The sequence below is a fragment of the Bos grunniens genome, chromosome 6 (genome assembly GCF_055505025.1).
Source record: "Bos grunniens cultivar Pamir isolate PY7600 chromosome 6, Bosgru_T2T1.0, whole genome shotgun sequence".
NCBI classification, from domain to species: Eukaryota; Metazoa; Chordata; class Mammalia; order Artiodactyla; family Bovidae; genus Bos; species Bos grunniens.
This window is the reverse complement of record NC_141170.1, coordinates 68,487,035-68,507,420: the sequence shown is the minus strand read 5'-3', so window position 1 is coordinate 68,507,420 and position 20,386 is coordinate 68,487,035. Positions and strand designations below refer to the sequence as shown.

Genomic DNA, 20,386 nt, shown 5'->3' with positions numbered 1-20,386 from the left:
TTAACTGTTTGGTCTCTTATCTGTATACTTACATACATGATCTGCTTGGGGAATTTCTTTGTAACTAAGAGGCCAGTTAAGGGAAAGGGGAGTAGGTCTGCAGACACTTAGAATGGATTCAGGTAACTGAGTCTAAGTAAGATGGAAAGTTAAGTGACAATTATGTATTCAGGTGTCTCATTTCCTGCACATTGTTCCTGAAACCTACCTGGAATGATAAAGCCATGATATTAGATAGCCAACTTGAAAACCCTCCTCCTTTGATATACAAATCCCATTTTGCAACCTTAAATTTAAGAGCAAGAAAGGCCTCTTTTCCATGGTATCTGGTGGCTTTATATCCAATGATCATAATCTTGTAGCCTGGAATAGAAGCTATAAATTATCCTCACAGAGATTTTTCTTTATCATTTTTAACACACTAATTTTTTTCTATGTTTTTACGTTCTGGAATGTATCTTTAGGACTTGGAAACTTTAGGTAACATAGAAGGCGATGGCACCCCATTCCAGTACTCTTGCCTGGAAAATCCCATTTATAGAGGAGCCTGGTGGGCTGCAGTCCATGGGGTCAAGAAGAGTCAGACACGACTGAGTGACTTCACTTTCACTTTTCACTTTCATGCATTGGAGAAGGAAATGGCAACCCACTCCAATGTTCCTGCCTGGAGAATCCCAAGGCTGGGGGAGCCTGGTGGGCTGCCGTCTATGGGGTCGCACAGAGTCGGACACGACTGAAGCGACTTAGCAGCAGCAGCAGCAACTTTAAGTAACTTTAGAATTTCTTGTCTAAGGTTCAGCTTTTTCTGATTGTGCACTTTCATGAGCTTCTCTTATACTTCTGATGGAAACATTGGCATGAACAGATGCTCTGTGGACCAAGGGGATAAGGTTTTCTTTATTTTCACTATTGTATTTTCTAGACTTTACAAGTATTTAAATTTTAGGATCTGATTGGTAAAACTAGGATGCGAAAAAAAGGAACTTATATATGCATATGTGCACATATATATATATATATATTTGGCAAATTCTATTTATTTTTTAAATGCTTTGCTGTTTAAGCAGAATGTGAGGTGTGTAGGTACCATAGAGGGTGGGAGTTTAAAAGTTGGGAGAGTTAAAGAAGGTATCAAAGGATTTGAGTCAATAATGACTTCAGATATTCAAGCTGATTAATTAGTACTTCCTCTCCTACCTGTTGTTAGTGGTTTAGTAGGAGGCAGTCAGCTCCATTTAGACAATGCAGCAGTCAAAAGGGTGGGTCAATTATCTAGTCTACATATTTATAATTGGGAGGGAGCTGGGAGGAGCCAAACTCCCTTGAGGCCGGAAGGGAACCCAGTGACGCCTGTTTAGAGACACTAGTGGGCTTAGAAAAGACGTCACAGAAAAGAGTGACAGGGGACTCCATACCAGTGGGATCTTTTCCTTTACATGCAGGAAAAAAAAGAAATGAATCTGAAAAGCCCCTCCTTAATTATTAAATGCTATGTGTATTGTAAGTTTTGCAACAATCAGAAATATTAGAGAATTTTATATACACTTTTTAAAAGGGCAACTAAAATTCAAATTTTGGTGCTATTTTATTCTTTTGTAATATTTCACTTGCAAACTGATTTGACCTGACAAGACTGTGATGTGCTAAGTGATAACATTACGTGATTTGAAATATAAGTTTTATAATAACTGCTTCATTGTATCAAGGGAAAATACATGTTTTTAAGTTTACTTAACTGAGACATGGCTGTTTTTACAGATATTATATAATAATGTTATTTGTTGAAATATTTATTATATAAAATCTCAAATGCAGAGGACCAATTATATATAAAATAGTAAAACAATGGCTCATTTAGGGGAAAAAAAACCTCTCTTTTGTATTTTATTAATATTTGTGGTAAAAATTACCAAAAAATGATTTTCTAGAATATTATATCTGATTCATTTTTATTATATTATTGCCATTTTCATTACATTCTCTTTAAATTGCAGTAGTTTGAAACTATTCAATCCTATTTTATTTCAGTTTTAAACAGATGCATAAATATATATTAAGAAGAGAAGGTGCACCAAGGGAAAAGAAATATGTATAAAAATATTTAATAATTTCAAATATTTCATTAAATTATTTTTCAGTGTTTGTTGGGTAAGTTTGACCTATAATACATTGTTATTGACATTAGCCTGCATCTGATACATTTTCATAATGTCGTATCAAGTTTTGTATTAGTGACAGTAAAAGTCACTCAGTCCGGTCTGACTGTTTGTGACCCCATGGACTGTACAGTCCATGGAATTCTTTAGGCCAGAATACTGGCGTGGGTAGCCTTTCCCTTCTCCAGGGGATCTTCCCAACCCAGGGATCGAACCCAGGTCTCCTGAGTTGCGGGTGGATTCTTTACCATCTGAGCCACCAGAGAAGCCCAAGAATACTGGAGAGAGTAGCCTGTCCCTTCTCCAGCAGATTTTCCCAACCTAGGAACTGAACGGGGGTCTTCTGCATTGCAGGCAGGTTCTTTACCAACTGAGCTACTAGGAAGCCAAAACATAATTGGTTGTAAATAACTTAGCCAGTACAAATCCCCACAGTATTGGGAATAACATGTGGCTACTGAAATCTTATCAGTATCTCTTTCCTGAGCAGCCAAACTTAGCATGATTTTACATTTAATGATGCAATAGTCAGGTATGGATTTGTTAAAATGAAAAATAAGACATATTTCCTGAATATGTTGTATTTGTTCACTGTGTTGTCAGGTAAGAATTAGCAGTCTGCAGTCATCCACTTTATAAACTATGATCTAATCGGAACTCAAGAGCTAAATAAGAACATGGATGATTAACCTTTAGTTAGTAGGAACCCCTAGGGAAAAAGACAGGAAGTGATTGCTGATGATTTTTCAAGTGGTAATCTTGCCTCCGAGAAAATACTGAACAGTTAACTTCACAGAACAGGGTAGTATCTGTTGGATATTCCAGCCAATTGGAGACCTTTTGCTAGCAGAAGTCTAAGGTACATTTTTAAAAGAGAAAGAGATCACAGTAAGAACTGTTAAAGTTTGTTAGTAAAAAAATCTTGGACTCGTGAAAATCTTCCTTTCTTTGGGGCTATGAATCTTCAGAACTTCCCAGGTGGTGCTAATGGTAAGGAATCAACCCACCAATGCAGTAGGCACAAGAGACACAGTTTTGATCCCTGGGTAAGGAAGATCCCCTGGAGTAGGAAATGGGAACCCACTCCAGTATTCTTGCCTGGAAAATTCCATGGACAGGGGAGCCTGGCAGGCTATGTAGTCCATGGGGCTGCAAAGAGTTGGACACAACTGCACACACACACACACACACACGCGCGCACACACACACACACACACACGCACACACACACACACACACATGAATATTAGTAGCTCAGCTAACAATCAGGAAACCCTTAGTCTCCAAGAGGTACTGAGTAAAAAACGGTTTTAGAATTTATGTCAAATCTTACTGGTAAGGTAGAATTTGGTATTTATCTTTCAACTTTGAACTGGAACCTTGAGAGAATTAAAGTTCTCAGAAAAACCTTTGTATTGCCCATTAATCCTTATTTCTTATTGCATTGAAATATATAACAGCAGAAGGGAAAATTCAAGCCCTGGTACACTAAAACCATTAAAGTAGCTGGCAAAATTATAATCTAGGTAACTTAACCTTCCATCCTATGTTGCTATAATTTTATCAGTTGAAAATGATATCCACTTCATTGGAGAAGATTGTTTAACAAGCTTTTAATCATCATTGTACCTTAACAATATGATACTGAGAATAATTTTTTTAAATAGTTTTTGTGCTAATTTTGGATAAAAGATTCTTAGTAGATATAAATATGTGGCTGCCATTGCAATAACTCCAATGGAAGTTTTAAAGGTCTAGCAATTTTAACTTATTCAGTCTCTGAATTTATTAATTCCACAGTTGAATATATTTTTACTAGATACAAGATATTCTAAGTAGTATGTTTACATCTTCATCTTTCATTAGCTTAAAACCAGAAATCTCAGAACTGTAAAAAATAAATAAATTATGTCATAAAGAGAAAGTCAGGTGAAGAGCTTCAGCTGTGAAACATTTGGTTCCTTTTCAGCTTCCCCAGGAAGCTCCACTTGCAAAGATGTGAACAGGAAGACCTCAGCCTGAATCGAGATTAACTCCCTGCAATTCAGTCATCCTAAAGCAGGAAATTGCACTCAATAAATATCATAATGGAGTGAAAGTTTTAGAGTAGGAAGTTTTCACGTAAGAGAAAAGTTCTTTGTGCAAACAATTTTGCTGTTTATGATGTCAGTAAATTTATTTAACCAGATGCTGATGGGTATATCATACATTTTCCATCTTACTTCTGACTTGATTTCCAATTTCTCTTATTCTGCTCTTTCCCCTGTGTTTTTTTTTTTTTTTCCTCCTGTGTTTTTAAAATTAACTAGAAACCTCTCCTAGAAGGACTTGTGTTTAGCAATACAACTACAGGCAAACAGGTGATGATATTTGCTGTAAAAACAAATAGAAATAATACATTATTTTAAAATAAATTTCTTAAGTTTATTTAAATCAGATTCTTAAGTCAGATTTAGGAGATAATGATAGTTTCAGGTAACTTTCAAAAATGTAAATTTTTTACAACAAAATCAATCTAATATTGATTAGCAATGATTTTGTTTCCACGTTCATACATTATTTAAAATAATTGAATCTGGTGAGCAACATGGATCAGGGTCAGATAAATGTTTTCATAGCAATTATTGGCAGACTTTTCCCTTCTAATGTTTCCCCTGAATAGAAGTATAATTTGCATCTAGTTAAGTATTGATGAGTCCCCTAGTGAGTTTTGATTTTTACATATTTTTTGAGACCCCATTCGCGGAGTTGCAGGCTTGTAGGGTCAGGACTTTGTGCATACTGCTCCCAGTGCCAAGCCACATCTGCCTAAGGCCCCCGCGGACTTGGCTGAGGCACAGCCCCCACAGGCCCTGCTGCCAGCTCAGGTGTGGAGATACTGCCGAGCTGTCACTCCGCATGGTTTCCTGCAAGTCAGCTATCTCGTTCCCATCTGTGTTGATATTCTTTCCTGGGTTTTTTTCACTGCTTGCCTGGCATGCATATATTTGTCTGATAAGCCTCAATTTGGCTTTAATAGTTGCCTTCTCAGGTCGTGGCTCAAAATGAAGTTTTTCCCTGGCTATGTTTTCCCTTTAGTTGCACTTCTTACTGTTACATAATTCTTAACTTTGAGATGTTTCTGTTTTAAGGTACACTCTGTTAAGCTTATTAGGGTCCTTTTACATGTTGCTCATCCCGTTTTGAATGTCTTAGTATGTGAAGATCTCCCATAGTGTGAGTTTTATTTGCTTTCAAGTTTAAATAACAGCAAAATGAGATTATTTAAATATATAATGGCATTTTTTCCCTCTTCATTTTTATCTTACATAATTCTCTTTAGCTGAGAGGTCGCTTTTCAGCAGGAATTTATTTGGATAGCTTTGATTGTTAGTATTCAGGTGAGCCTCCCTGCAAAGTCAGGGATAGATTGCATAGTGGATATATTTAGTCCATAAAGGGCTTTTCTATATCTAAAGTTTGATTATTTGTGCTTTGCACCATTGATTGGCAATTTCGGCCATATTCTTGATTATGCAGCTAAAATTTACTCTGAAGTGTTCATTCCTGAAGGCTTTGTGCTTGCAAAACTCCAGTGAATTTATTGAGAGTGGAGTACTCCTAATAGCTGCTGGTGCAGACTTTGTGGGTATTCTGAGTTGAAAATGGAAGGACAGATAATTCCAGTACACCATGCTCTGATTAAAGAGCCATGAACAGCTTCCTCCACGTACAGATTAACATCATTTTATGCTCTGTTTTCAAACAAGGAATATCTGTTCTAAAAGTAGATCCCACAGATAACTGCTAATGCACCAAGTTCCAGTTGCCCTTGCTTGAAATAGCCCATCAGGTTTTCTTTCCTTTCAAGAAATAAATCATTATGGCTTTCATGTCTTTTGGCAGATTTCCTTCCTTATGGGACTGTGGTTTGAAATTGGTTTATGACTTCCTGCTTCTTAACAAAAAAAAAAAACAAAACAGTGTTGAGTGTCTTAGCCCTGTTACCCAATGCGTTTGTTATGGAAACTGTTTCAGGTAAAGCAAATGGAAAGAGAAATATGAAACTCAGGTGGGAATAGAGTGCTTAGTTATAGCATATATTCTTCTTTTTTTATAGATTCATTCACCCTGTAAATACTAATTGAGTGTCTACGTCACGCTAACTTCTCTTATAGTGTAGAAGTTATAATTAAAGTTATAAACTGTGCTCCAGATGATTATTAATTAGAAGCCTGTCAAAATTCCTATTTAAAAAAGTAGGAATGAAATGCAGCTTCCTCACTGAAAAACTGGAAAACTGAATGAAAGCTTCATTTAATAATTATCAAAAAATCTCATTGTTTATTGTTGAAATTATACAATGAACAACATTGTAAGGGGGAAATATAAATTGTCTTTAATGTGTCTTTAAAAAATCAGCATACACTTCAATGTTTATTATTAAAGAAACTATGTATGCTAAAAGCTTATATAGGCTTACTCTATATCACTATTATTTTTGCCACTGAATCCCACTAGTGAGCAGGTGGCTTAGATCTGAGCTGTGACAATTTAAAGTATCAGCACTCTAAATATGGGTCTTCTCTGTTCTGGAAAGGTATGTCATTAAACTTCTCTCCATTGAAGGCTAAGATTTCACTGACAAAACCAGGTACCTGAATGTCTTAAACAGGACACATTTGATCTATTTATTACTACCAGATGGAAATATTTTGCTGTATTTCTCATACCTAATCTCTTCTTACTTTGAACAAATTCAAAATGTTGTCCTAACTACATGGAGCTGACCATATTTGAACAGCCCTACATCTGAAAAACGACTATTGTTAAACCAGGATTATAGTGAAACCCAAGAGTTTTTCTTTATTGTCAACAAAATAAAACAAACTGTACACATGAGCTCTTGCATTCTGGGACTCCATCCAAAAGCATTTAGCAATTTGGTTGTACACACCTTCAGAAAACCCATTCTAGGGTCTGGATCCCTGATATACTCAGAGGATCCCAGCATTCTCTAAATTGTCGGAGAGGGTTTAGAAGTTGTCAGTTCTGTTTTCCTGGCACCTAAAATCTGCATTTTCTTATTCTGGCTGTTTGCTGTTCACAGGAGAGGGAAGTGGAAAGCTTCTTGTATACATAAATGTGATTTTTCATTTGACATTATTTTGCAAGAAGACACCAGATTAAAAATTTCAAGAAAATATTATATAGCCTTAAGACTTTAACTAGTTTCCTATTTTCTTTAATGATTGCAACTATCAGGAATCATAAATAAATAGAAACTATTTTCTGTTTTGAATTGTATAAAATTTCATTTTATAAAATTCTTCATGAAATTTTATCATAGAATCATAGAGCTAACAAATCATAGAAACAGAAGGGGATTATGTGTGACCTTTTCTTATACAGCTTTTATAGATTCAGATTTTCTACAACTAACTTGATAATATGTTTCAATGCTAAAACTAAAACAAATATATTTATTTAGTTAGCATTCTTTGGTTGCTGGGGCTTCCCTTGTGGCTCAGATAGTAAAGAGTCTGTCTGCAACGCAGGAGACCTGGGTTCAATCCCTGGGTCTAGACGATCCCCCGGAGAAAGATGGCTACCCACTCCAGTATTCTTGCCTGGAGAATTCCATGGACAGAAGTGCCTGGTGGGCTACAGTCCCTGAACAGAACTGAGCAACTGGAACTTTCACTTTCTTTGATTGTCAGTAAGAGAAACCAGCTTAAAATATATTATGTAAAATAGAAGTATGTGGATCTCAATCTTCATAAATGTATTCTAAGTTCAATACCACCAGCATCTGTGCTCATGCTCTCTCTCACCCTCTTCCTCGCTTCCCCTCTCTTCCTCCCTCCCTGTTTTCTTTCTTCCCTCTCTCCTTTTCTCTCTTTCTCCATCTGTGTTTTCTGTGCATCCACATGTTTCTTCTTATGTTGGAGATGATCCTTTTATCTTTTTCTACTCTAGATGATAAACCATGGCTGACAGTTCCATAGTTCTTTAATTTGCCTGCCACATGCCCACCTGCAGCAAGACTAGTAACTTTTCTCGGTACCAATTTCAAATGCCTGCTAGAGAAACTCTGGCTGTGCCTCGCTTAAGATCTGACTTTTTCAGTCAGCCATGCCTCAGGAACAAGGTCATGAGCAAGATATTCTAGAGAAGATATGAGTAGATTATATTAAATAATAACAATGATCATAATAAATAAGCACTTAGTCTATGCCAGAACCTGTGTCTAAGCGTTTCACTTGCATCATCCCATGAAAATAGTTACTAGTAAAACACTGTGCATTTAAAGTGTCTTTGCATGCATCATATTAATCCTAACAATCACTTCATCAATGAAATGTTGTGATTTCCATTTTTATTCTAAAACACTTTTGCTAAAACTGAGTTATTATGTGACAGAGTTCAAGCCCATCTTCTGATTCCTGCTCTAGAGCCTTTTAAACATAAAAGTTGCCTCCTTTTTACAGGGTATCAGTGATATAAAATTTTGTGAAACATGGCAGTTGATCAGATGGAGTTGCAGACTCATAACCTGTATTTGGTGTGTAATCATGGGAGCCCTTATAGTCATAGCTTCTTTTTCTTTTTTTTTCTTATCCATCCCCCTCTTTTTTTTTTGGATAATCCTGCTCTATGATTTTCCCCTTAGCAGATACATCACTTAAGAATGCATTTAGCTGCAAGTAATAAATTAATCATGGTTAAGTGAAGGGCTTATTTTCCCCTATAATAAGTTTCAGGAAGCTGTGGGTCAGCAAGTTTTACTGAGGAATCATGGTACGGCTATTCTCTTGCACCATCATCTCTTAGTTTTTATTTTCCTTTTCATATTCCCAAGTTGATGGCTGCTTTTCCTGGCACTCTGTCCCTGTTTCAGATTAGGAGAAGAAAGAGGGACAAAAAGGAAAAGGAACAACTTCCCTTGATTCCATTTCCTTTCTCTCCTAAGAATGAGTCCCTCCCCAAGGACTTTGTTCCGTCTTTTATTTTTTTTTGTTTCAGCTCAGTTTTAATTTTATTTTATTTTTAAACTTTACAATATTGTATTAGTTTTGCCAAATATTGAAATGAATCCGCCACAGGTATACATGTGTTACCCATCCTGAACCCTCCTCCCTCCTTCCTCCCCATACCATCCCTCTGGGTCGTCCCAGTGCACCAGCCCCAAGCATCCAGTATCGTGCATTGAACCTGGACTGGCGACTCGTTTCATACATGATATTATACGTGTTTCAATGCCATTCTCCCAAATCTTCCCACCCTCCCCCTCTCCCACAGAGTCCGTAAGACTGATCTATACATCAGTGTCTCTTTTGCTGTCTGTTCTGTATTTTGTTGGCCAACATTTTGTCACATGGCTTCCCCTAGAAGAAAGCTAGATGGGAGTGAATATTTTTCTTTCTAGTTTTGATGATGCAGGAAGACAAGAGATTGAGCCAAACTACACCCTATGCTTTAAGGGACCAGAAAGCAGTAACTCAGCTCTGGGTGCCACATGCCTGTGAGTCCTCTCGTATTGGTCTACTTCACTTGGGCATTTTCAGCATTTTCTTTGAACAACTGAATGACTCCAGTTTCTTTTAACTTTCTTAATAGGATCACTGTCCTGTTTTGCTCTGACCTGTAGAGCCCCTTTCATTGATTTTTTTTTTTTTTAATCCATAGCTCTACAAATACCCACGAGTTTACATTCCTACATATTCCCAGGAGGTCACCTGAGAATCATCCTGTTCTCCCTCTGTCCCTCTTTTACATTTTATAGATGAGACAGAAGCCTGGAAAGGCAAAGTTGCCTGGCAAGTGAGTGAACCTAAAATGCACTCCATGTCCCTGACTCTCAGGCCTGGCTTTTTCTAAGCATTTTTAAATAATATCTTTGTGTTTTATATGTTCAAATTTAGGAGAAAAATAAAACTGCTGACATATAAAGTGTTTGTTACAGAAAAATGAAAATGATCCTGAAATGACGACTCTAAAATTTCAGTTAAAGTGCTAGAAATTGACCAGTAAAACAGGAGGTGTTCTCTAGACTTTCAAATCAGCAGATCTTTATTTAGTGCCTGTTACACCCTAAGCACTACGGAGGCCAGGGATATGGCAGTGAACAAGAAAGAGGTTTTGCCCTCAGTTAAGTTTATGTATCAGATTATATTTAATGTATGCATAGATTTTCATATTCTAATCAAATATTTACTAAGGGTTTACTCTGTGTCTTGGACTGTTCTCAATATGGGGTATACAGTTTATAACAAGAAAGACAAGATTCTTATTCTTACTGAGCCACTGAAGCCAAAAATTACCCTGTTTTCTAGGTAAACTCAGACCCCATCCTTTCCCTCCTGTTTATTAACTAATGCAGTGAAAGAAACACATGTATATACACACACATTTAATTGATAGCATTTCTTAATCTAGGGAATGCAGTAAATTCTAAGCTTCTTTTAATTTCTGATACATATCTTTTGGCTGAGTATGCAATTTAGTTGGATTTAAAATGGATCTAAATTTAAGTGAAAATTTATTCGACTGAATTGTAACAGCACTCTCTCTACCTTTATTCCTTTGTTTTATTGAATTTAACTTGAATGAAATCTTTTTTATTTGTCTAAGTCTATTTCTGTCTAGTAAGGAAGTTGAAATTGATCACGCCTTGACTTTGTGGGCCGTCAGAGAACCATGACATTCCAGGGTATTGATTTTGTGGTGTTAAAGGGTGACAGATCTAGTGTTAAAGTGCCGAGAGAGAATTGGGTTTCAGATTGTACACCATAAGCAGTCCTGGCTTTTGCTGAGGACTAGCTTTTTAAAGCAATGGAAAGAATTGTAAGTCTTATGTAATTTTACTGCATAAACTTGGAAAGATGAATTAAGCCAGAAGTGTGTGATCATGCATCCAGGAGACAAAGGTCCACATGTGATAAACATATCCTCTGCATATCTATATATAGACAATTTAAAGTATGTATGTATGTGTGAATAAAGGAAGTATACTCTGTGCTAAGAATACTGAGTAATATTCAAGTGAGGATGACTGAACCTTTTCAAAATATGTTTCATCTCACATTTTGGAAGTCCCGTGCTGATAACAAAAGTTTGATTGCCTTTCACACCATTCTTATCATCATTATTTTGCATATTGTTACACTGTGCTGTCACATAGTCAGGTACTAGAGGATGTGAGTTATGATGCGCACAATTCAGAGAGGCCAGAGGTCTAACAAGTATAATGCTTGACAATTTTTTGTTAACTTCTGGAACGTGGAAGGTTGACAAGAACATTATAATAGCTTGATATAGACATGATCTGAGGAAGAGTAACCATGGTCATCTTTCAATGTCCCATTTTCCTCTGTATTTGTTCTTTTTCAGTTTAATGACCTTTCATGTATGCATTGAGAATAACATTTTGATTATATGATTATTGTGTGGAAAAACTCTACTGAGCTAAGTCCAGGTGTATCTCTAGAAACTAATCAGAGGTACACCAGATTCATTGACTTTCACTAATCTATCATAGTCATCTTTGAATTTCTTTTCACATTTTCTCCCAAGTTTGCATTCTTGAAGAAGACTTTGACCTGCAAAGAAGAATAGAATGTATTTTATAATGTATGTTTGTTCTGTTTTTTAACAGCATAAGTATTTTGCTTAAGCAGATTTCTAGAAAGTGACAGCTTTGAAAAATTGGACACAGGAGCCGCTGGAAGCATTTCAGTTCCAGACAATCTAAATAGTGCAGAAGGGGAAAATGAAATATCACTGTGTTTTAAAGATGACAGTTTTGTCAAAGATTCCCTTTCACTCTTTGGCTTAAAACAAATGGAGTAAATCAGGTATATCTATTCAAAATATGCATGTGCACTCTCTGAAGAAGCACTCCTTCCTAGCAATGTTCCTTCTGAGACAACCAATTAGAGAATTACTTTAAAAACATGCATCACAGGGGAGGGAGGTGGGGGGTGTTCAGGATGGGGAACACATGTACACCCGTGGCAGATTCATGTCAATGTATGGCAAAACCAATACAATATTGTAAAGTAATTAGCCTGCAATTAAAATAAATAAATTTATATTAAAAAAATCAAAATAAAAACATGTATCACAGGGTGGGTAGACTATCATTTTCTTTGCTTCATTCTTTTAGGCACATTCTGAGGTCATGGGATTTTAAAAATACATAGTCTGGCTTTATGAAGAAAGGAAAAAAGAAATCTCCTTGCTTAACACCATCTGAGTATAACATTATGTACACCTGTTGTGTGTTCTTCAGAAATGTAATAAAGTAATTATTATTGTGTGTTTGTTTGCATGTCTGTGTGTGTGAGAGAGAGAGAGAGAAAGAGAACGAAAGAGTTTTAATAAACCTAAAATGATATGCTAAACATTTTCTGGTTCTATTAAAAATGCAATAACACTCTACCTGAAAAAATGTTGTTGAGTATATTTGAAAAGGTATAGCAAATTTGATAAAAACCTACTTTTCAGAACAATTGTTTCACTAGAGAGGCAGTAGAGAGTAGTCAGTTAAAAGCAGACACAACGATGAGACTTCTTGGGTTTAAAATTCCAGCACTGCCATTTTTAGAGCTGTGTTTTAAGCAAGTTAATTTCTCTGTTCAAGTCCCTTCTTTGTCAAGTGGGGTTAATAATATTATCTACTTCCTAGGGACTGCATGCATTAGCCTGAGATCTCGTAAACACTCAATAGAGTGTTAGTTATTATTAGCAATTGAAAACACTTATCATATTATGAAGCCAGGGATAGAAGCATATTTTAAACAAAAAGTAATTCAGAGGACAAATTAAAAGCTCAGAGTTTTTCAGGAAGTCCATAATATATAGATTATGTTTCTTTAAAGACAATGGTAGATGAATAGTGATCACATTTTTTCTTCTAACAAAATAAGCACTGCTGATTATCTTTCATATCTTACACATATTCTTTAACACACTTTAAAAATTATGCTATAAGAAAGTCACTCATAATTTCCATCTTTCAGATTTCATACAGTAGTCAGTTAATTGATTTCCTGTTCATAGGTTATTCTGTTTTTTGTTTTGCTACTGTTAGAGATAGTAGTCTTGTCAATGACTGTATATTTTAACTATAATTTGTTCCCACTCAACTATGGCAAGAGTGGTTATGTTAGTATTGTTACTCTCTGAAACAACTTTGATTTAATATGCCACATTTGTTAATTCTCTGTTCACTTACATGCTTAAATTGTCTCTTATCAAATAGGTATCTGATAATATGCTTTATCTGGATTATCACCTAAATCTGTCCCATGAAAAAGATTGATTCATTATAGCTTCCATAAAAAAATCTTATTACATGATCTATTTATATATTTTACTTCATTTTAGGGCCTATCAGCTTTTCATATTAATAGGATTGTCATTTTTATGTATGGAAGGATTCTTGGTACGATTTGGCCCTGAGCCATAATATTACCTATCCTCTTAACTCTTTGAAAACATTGACTTATGTTCATTGCATTAGTGCAGGCTTAATTTTATTTCATGTCCAAGATGACAAAGGTCACTTCATTAGGCACCTCATTTAACTTTTCTTCCCTGTAATTTTCTGGTATCTTTTACTATGTATCATTTAAAAAAAAAAAAAAAAGAAGAAAGAAAGAATGTTCTGCTCCCATTAAGAAAAAGTGAGACGAGAACAAAGCCAATTATTTGCAGCACATAAAATCCTTATGATAATTTGGTAGACTTTAATTAAACTAATATATCACACTGAACGTATAAGACAAAGGAGCAAAAAAGAAGCAAATAATCTTTTCTATGTTAAAAACACCATATTGCATTTTTATTAAGTTCCTTAAGACTTGTGACCTATTTTAAAGTGTAAGATTTGTGGTCCTTTTCATACAAAGCATATTAAAAAATTCTGTGCAATATTGATTGGAACCATCCCCCAAAATTTTGAAATGAAGCTATAAAGAAGCTTGACTTAAAGTAATTTTTATTAATTTCTTAAGATTTTTCAAGTGTTTCAAAATAAAAAGAGATTCTGTAACTTAGCCCACACAGAAACATTTTTGTTACAAAGAATCTCATTTTTGTATTTATCATATAATTGCCATTGGTTGTTTTTGATGAACCCACTGACATTATGGGTGCAAAGTCCATTGTAAATTAAAAATAAGTCTATCTAACTTGTATGTCTTCCCTGCATTTCACAACTGAACTGTCCTGAAATTAGAGCTGCTTGGTTTTTAAATAATCTCATCTCCCAGTTTTATATTTCTTTGAGATGTAATTCTCATAAATTAAGTGGAAATAAACTACTGATTTGGGAGCAAGAGCATTTAGTTTTAATCCTAAAGTTGCAGTGTTATACTAAATGTCTTGTCATCCCCCTGGGCCTCAGTGTTATCACTGGTAAAATGAATAATTTGGTAGAGGGTGGTTTCAGGTGAGTTCCTTATCTCTGAAATTGTATTTCTGTATTAGTTGCTGATATAATATCTTTTTATGTCCTAAAAGTCATTATGCTAATATACTCATGTCAGTCCTTAAATCATCACCACTTAGTATTTCTGAAAGTATTTATAAAAAACATTCCTAGACATTTCTAATGATCAGAAAGCATAGATTTTTTAAAGCCGATCGACCACAAATCACATTAAAAGAGAAGTATATTCAACTTAGAAAGCTCCGAGAGTTGATGATGGACAGGAAAGTCTAGCATGCTACAGTCCACCGGGTCTCAAAGAGTCAGACACAACTGAGCGACTGAACTCAACTGAACTACAAACATGGTGCCAGTTCTACACTTTTTTTTATTTACTTTTTTTTTAAATTTTATTTTATTTTTTTTTTTTTTTTTAAATTCTGGAACTGGGCATCAGCTTCTGGACCTGCCATGATTTCAATCTTTCAAGGGGTTCAAACTCCACGGCCTGTGTCCTTCACCGTACGCTGCTGCCCCTCGATCCCGCCGGAAGACCTAAATTTTATTTTATTTTTAAACTTTACATAATTGTATTAGTTTTGCCAAATATCAAAATGAATCCATCACAGGTATACATGTGCTCCCCATCCTGAACCCTCCTCCCTCCTCCCTCCCCATACCATACACTTTTAATATTATCTTTCATGAGCAAGAAACTGGTTGGTTGGATTTTGTAATATTGTCCTATTGCACATTAACATTTTCAAGACAGTTAAAACTCATTGGACATTACCTTCACTTCCCTGGTAGTGTATATGACTCTTAGTAACTTTATCCATCATCTAGAAACACTTTCTAGTGTTTGATGGCTGCTTTCTACTCCCCTCTGTGAGTGTTTAAGGATCGCAAAGTAGACTCAGTATTTGGGGCACATAATTGCATTTAAGTGGCATTTAAGAACAGCCAAGATTGCTATTCATTTCACCTTCTCGTTACATCTAGTCTCTCTTTCTCCAGAGACTTATTGCTTTGGCACATGAATACTAGCCAGTTCTGTTTTTGTTTCCAAAGGTGGCCAATACCATGGTCTGAGGAGGATAATGATGACACCTTAAGTTAACATCATTTTACATGTTATTCTCAGCTTTAAGAATGGAGATGCATGAATGGTCAACTTTGACCACATGTAATTGGCACTGTAAACCTGAGGTTCAGTCAGTTCAGTTCAGTTGCTCAGTCGTGTCTGAGTATTTGCACCCCATGGCCTGTAGCACACCAGGCCTCCCTGTCCATCACCAACTCCTGGAGTTTATTCAAACTCATGTTCATTGAGTTGGTGATGCCATCCAACCATTTCATCCTCTGTTCCCCTTTTCCTCCAGCCTTCAGTCTTTCCCAGCATCAGGATACTTTCCAATGAGTCAGTTCTTCGCATCAGGTGGCCAAAATATTGAGTTTCAGCTTCAGCATCAGTCCTTCCAATGAATATTCAGGACTCGTTTCCTTCAGGATGGACTGGTTGGATCTCCTTGCAGTCCAGGGGACTCTCAAGAGTCTTCTCCAATACCGCAGTTCAAAAGCATTAATTCTTCAGTCCTCAGCTTTCTTTATAGTCCAACTCTCACATCCATACATGACCACAGGAAAACCATAGCCTTGACTAGATGGACTTTTGTTGGCAAAGCGGTGTCTCTTCTTTTTAATAAAGTGTCTAGATTGGTCATAACTTTTATTCCAAGGAGAAAGCATCTTTTAATTTCATGGCTGCAGTCACCATCTGCAGTGATTTTGGAGCCTCAAAAAATAAAGTCTCTCACTATTCCCATTGTTTACCCTTCTATTTGCCATGAAGTGATGGGACTGTATGCCATGGTCTTAGTTTTCTGAATGTTGAATTTTAAGCCAACTTTTTCACTCTCCTCTTTGACTTTCATCAAGAGGCTCTTTAGTTCTTCTTCACTTTCTGCCATAAGGGTGGTGTCATCTGCTTATCTGAGGTTATTGATATTTCTCCTGCAATCTTGAGTCTAGCCTGTGCTTCATCCATCCCAGCATTTCACATGACGTACTCTGCATATAAGTTAAATAAGCAGGGTTGATGTACACAGCCTTGATGTACTCCTTTCCCAATTTGGAACCAGTCTGTTGTTCCATGTCCAGTTCTAACTGTTGCTTCCTGACCTGCATACAGATTTCTCAGGAGGTAGGTCAGGTGGTCTGGTATTCCCATCTCTTGAAGAATTTTCTACAGTTTGTTGTGATCCACACAGTCAAAGGCTTTGGCGTGGTCAATAAAGCAGAAGTAGATGTTTTTCTGGAACTCTCTTGCTTCTTCAGTGATCCAGCGGATGTTGGCAATTTGGTCTCTGGTTCCTCTACCATCTCTAAATACAGCTTGAACATCAGTAAGTTCACAGTTTATGCACTGTTGAAGCCTTGCTTGGAGAATTTTGAGCATTACTTTCCTAGCATGTGAGATGAGTGCAGTTGTGCAGTACTTTGAACATTCTTTGGCATTGCCTTTCTTTGGGATTGGAATGAAAACTGACCTTTTCCACTCCTGTGGCCACTGCTGAGTTTTCCAAATTTGCTGGCATATTGAATGCAGCAGTTTCACAGCATCATCTCTTAGGATTTGAAATAGCTCACCTGAAATTCCATCACCTCCACCAGCTTTGTTCATAGCGATGCTTTCTAAGGCCCACTTGACTTCACATTCCAGGATGTCTGACTCTAGGTCAGTGATCACACCATCGTGATTAACTGGGTCGTGAAGATCTTTTTTGTACAGTTCTTCTGTGTATTCTTGCTACCTCTTCTTAATATCTTCTGCTTTTGTTAGGTCCATAATATTCTGTCCTTTATTTTGCCCATCTCTGTATGAAATACTCCCTTAGTATCTCTAATTTTTCTTGAAGAGATCTCTAGTCTTTCCCATTCTATTCCTTTCCTCTGTTTCTTTGCATTGATCACTGAGGAAGGCTGTCTCATCTCTCCTTACTATTCTTTGGAACTCTGCATTCAAATTGGTATATCTTTCCTTTTCTCTTTTGCGTTTCTCTTCTCTTCTTTTCATAGCTATTTGTAAGGCCTCCTCAGACAACTATTTTGCCTTTTTGCATTTCTTTTTCTTGGGAATGAAAAAATTTCTTGGGAATGATAAACCCTGTCCCTGTACAATGTCATAAACCTCCATCCATAGTTCTTCAGGCACTCTGTATATCAGATCTATTCCCTTAAATCTATTTCTCACTTCCACTCTATAATTGTAAGGGATTTGATTTAGGTCATACCTGAATGGTCTAGTGGTTTTCCCTACTTTCTTCAATTTAAGTATGAATTTGGCAATAAGGAGCTCATGATCTGAGCTACAGTCAGCCTCCAGTCTTATTTTTGCTGACTGTATAGAGCTTCTCCATCTTTGGCTACAAAGAATATAATCAATCTGATTTTAGTGTTGACCATCTGGTGATGTAATATGTAGTATTCTCTTGTGTTGTTGGAAGAGGGTGTTTGCTATAACCAGTGCATTCTATTGGCAAAACTCTATTAGCCTTTGTCCTGCTTCTTTCTGTACTCCGAGGCCAAATTTGTCTGTTACTCCATGTATTTCTTGACTTCCTACTTTTGTGTTCCAGTCCCCTATAATGAAAAGGACATCTTTTGGGGTGTTAGTTCTAGAAGGTCTTGTAGGTCTTCATATAACCACTCAACTTCAGCATTACTGGTCAGGGCATAGACTTGGATTATCTTGGTATTGAATTGTTTGCCTTGGAAACAGAGATCATTCTGTCATTTTTGAGATTATATCCAAGTACTGCATTTTGGATTCTTTTGTTGACCATGATGGCTACTCCATTTCTTCTAAGGGATTCCTGCCCTTAGTAGTAGATTTAATGATCATCTGAGTTAAATTCACTCATTTCAGTCCATTTTAATTCACTGATTAATGTCCGTGTTCACTCTTGCCATCTCCTGTTTGACCACTTCCAATTTGCCTTGATTCATGGACCTAACATTCCCGATTCCTATGCAATATTGCTCTTTACAGCATCAGACTTTACTTCCCTCACCAGTCACAGCCACAATTGGGTGTTGCTTTTGTTTGGCCCCGTCTCTTTATTCTTTCTGGAGTTATTTCTCCACTGATCTCCAGTAGTATATTGGGCACCTACCAACCCATGGAGTTCATCTTTCAGTGTCCTATCCTTTTGCCTTTTCTTACTGTTTATGGGGTTCTCAAGGCAAGAATACTGAAGTGGCTTGCCATTCCCTTCTTTGGTGGAGCATGTTTTGTCAGTAGACTGAAGCTGAGGTTCAGTCTTGTGTTTTTGTTTCCTTGATGCCTAGCAGTCTGTTTGAGGGCTTCCCTGGTAGCTCAGTTGGTAAAGAATCTGCCTGCAGTGCAGGAGATCCTGGTTCAATTCCTGGGTCAGGAAGAGCAGCTGGAGAATGGATAGGCTACCCACTCCAGTATTCTTTGGCTTCTCTTGTGGCTCAGCTGTAAAGAATATGCCTGCAATGTGGGAGACCTGGGTTTGATCCCTGTGTTGAGAAGATCCCCTTAAGAAGGGAAAGGCTACCTATTCCAGTATTCTGGCCTGGAGAATCCCATGGACTGTACAGTCCTTGGAGTCCCAAAGTGTTGAACAAGACTTAGCTACTTTCACTTTCAGTCTGTTTGAATTGATCCCCGTCCCTCACTTGTTTAGAAAGAGTGTTCCTTTAAAATGTCATTTAGAAGTAAAACAATAAAAAATAAAATTGTGAATTAAGATGTACACAATTTAACCTTTAGAAATAGGCAGTTCTAGAGCAAGAATCCTCAAAAACTTGATTATGTTAGTTTTAACAAAAACAGTCGATTTTTGCTCTCTCTGACTTTTGACAGTTACTTTAATTTGTCTGTATTTCTAATTTAGGATATTCAGGACACTTTGTTGTTGCTGCTTTTAATTATTACATCGCATCCTTTTATATGTAGACTTGATCTAAGTAGAGAAAACAGCTTGCGGTGAAGTTGAATGGAATTACAGAAATCTCTGATTTCGGCAGGGAAATCCACTCACTGCCTCCTGACTTCACCACCCATCTTCCTCACAGCTTTCCTTTTTGGAATGTAGTTTTCCCTCATTTCCATAGATGTCAAGCTTATCTGGTTTTTAAGACCCAATCTCAGGTTCAGTTAGTCCAGGAGCCCTCTTCCTCCTCCCCCATCATAGTCTCTTCTCACTCTTCAGAGCTCTCATAGTTTTACCTCCTGGGTTCTTGTCTTTTCCTCCTCAAGATTAATCATCTGTTTATACGTATATATTTGTACACATAAAAATGTCTTCAGAGGCAAGACTGTGACTTTTGTTTCTTTGTATTTCCCCCATGCCTCCCACGATATCTTTCACATGATTCGACTCTGTAACCTTTGGCATTCTTTCTAACACTGAGATTCCATGATTCTAACAGCCAGCCAGTCAATAAATATTGATTGCTTGGCTATCCAACCCACGGCACTTTTTTGTTAGGGCCCACATCATTCGTATTCTGTAGTGAGAGCAAATTACCTATGATGTGGAAGTGGTATGATATTATCCAATCCCTTGCCTTCCATGGCCAATTCAGACGTTGACTCACCATTTAAAAGCCCTCTTTTCCAAAGAATGTAAATTAAACAGTGCTAGTGAATGGCCTTTGTGTGTGTGTGTGTGCACTATTACACAGGTGTGTGTGTTAGTCGCTCAGTCATGTCTGACTCTTTGCGACCCCACAGACTAACCCACCAGACTTCACCATCCATGGAATTCTCCAGGCAAGAATACTG

General features: G+C 36.8%; 1 protein-coding gene across 9 annotated transcripts in view; it reads left to right on the top strand.

Moving 5' to 3' along the window:
* PCDH7 (protocadherin 7) overlaps positions 1–20,386 on the top strand; it is a 475,120-nt gene that overhangs the window by 52,591 nt on the left and 402,143 nt on the right. The window lies entirely within an intron of this gene.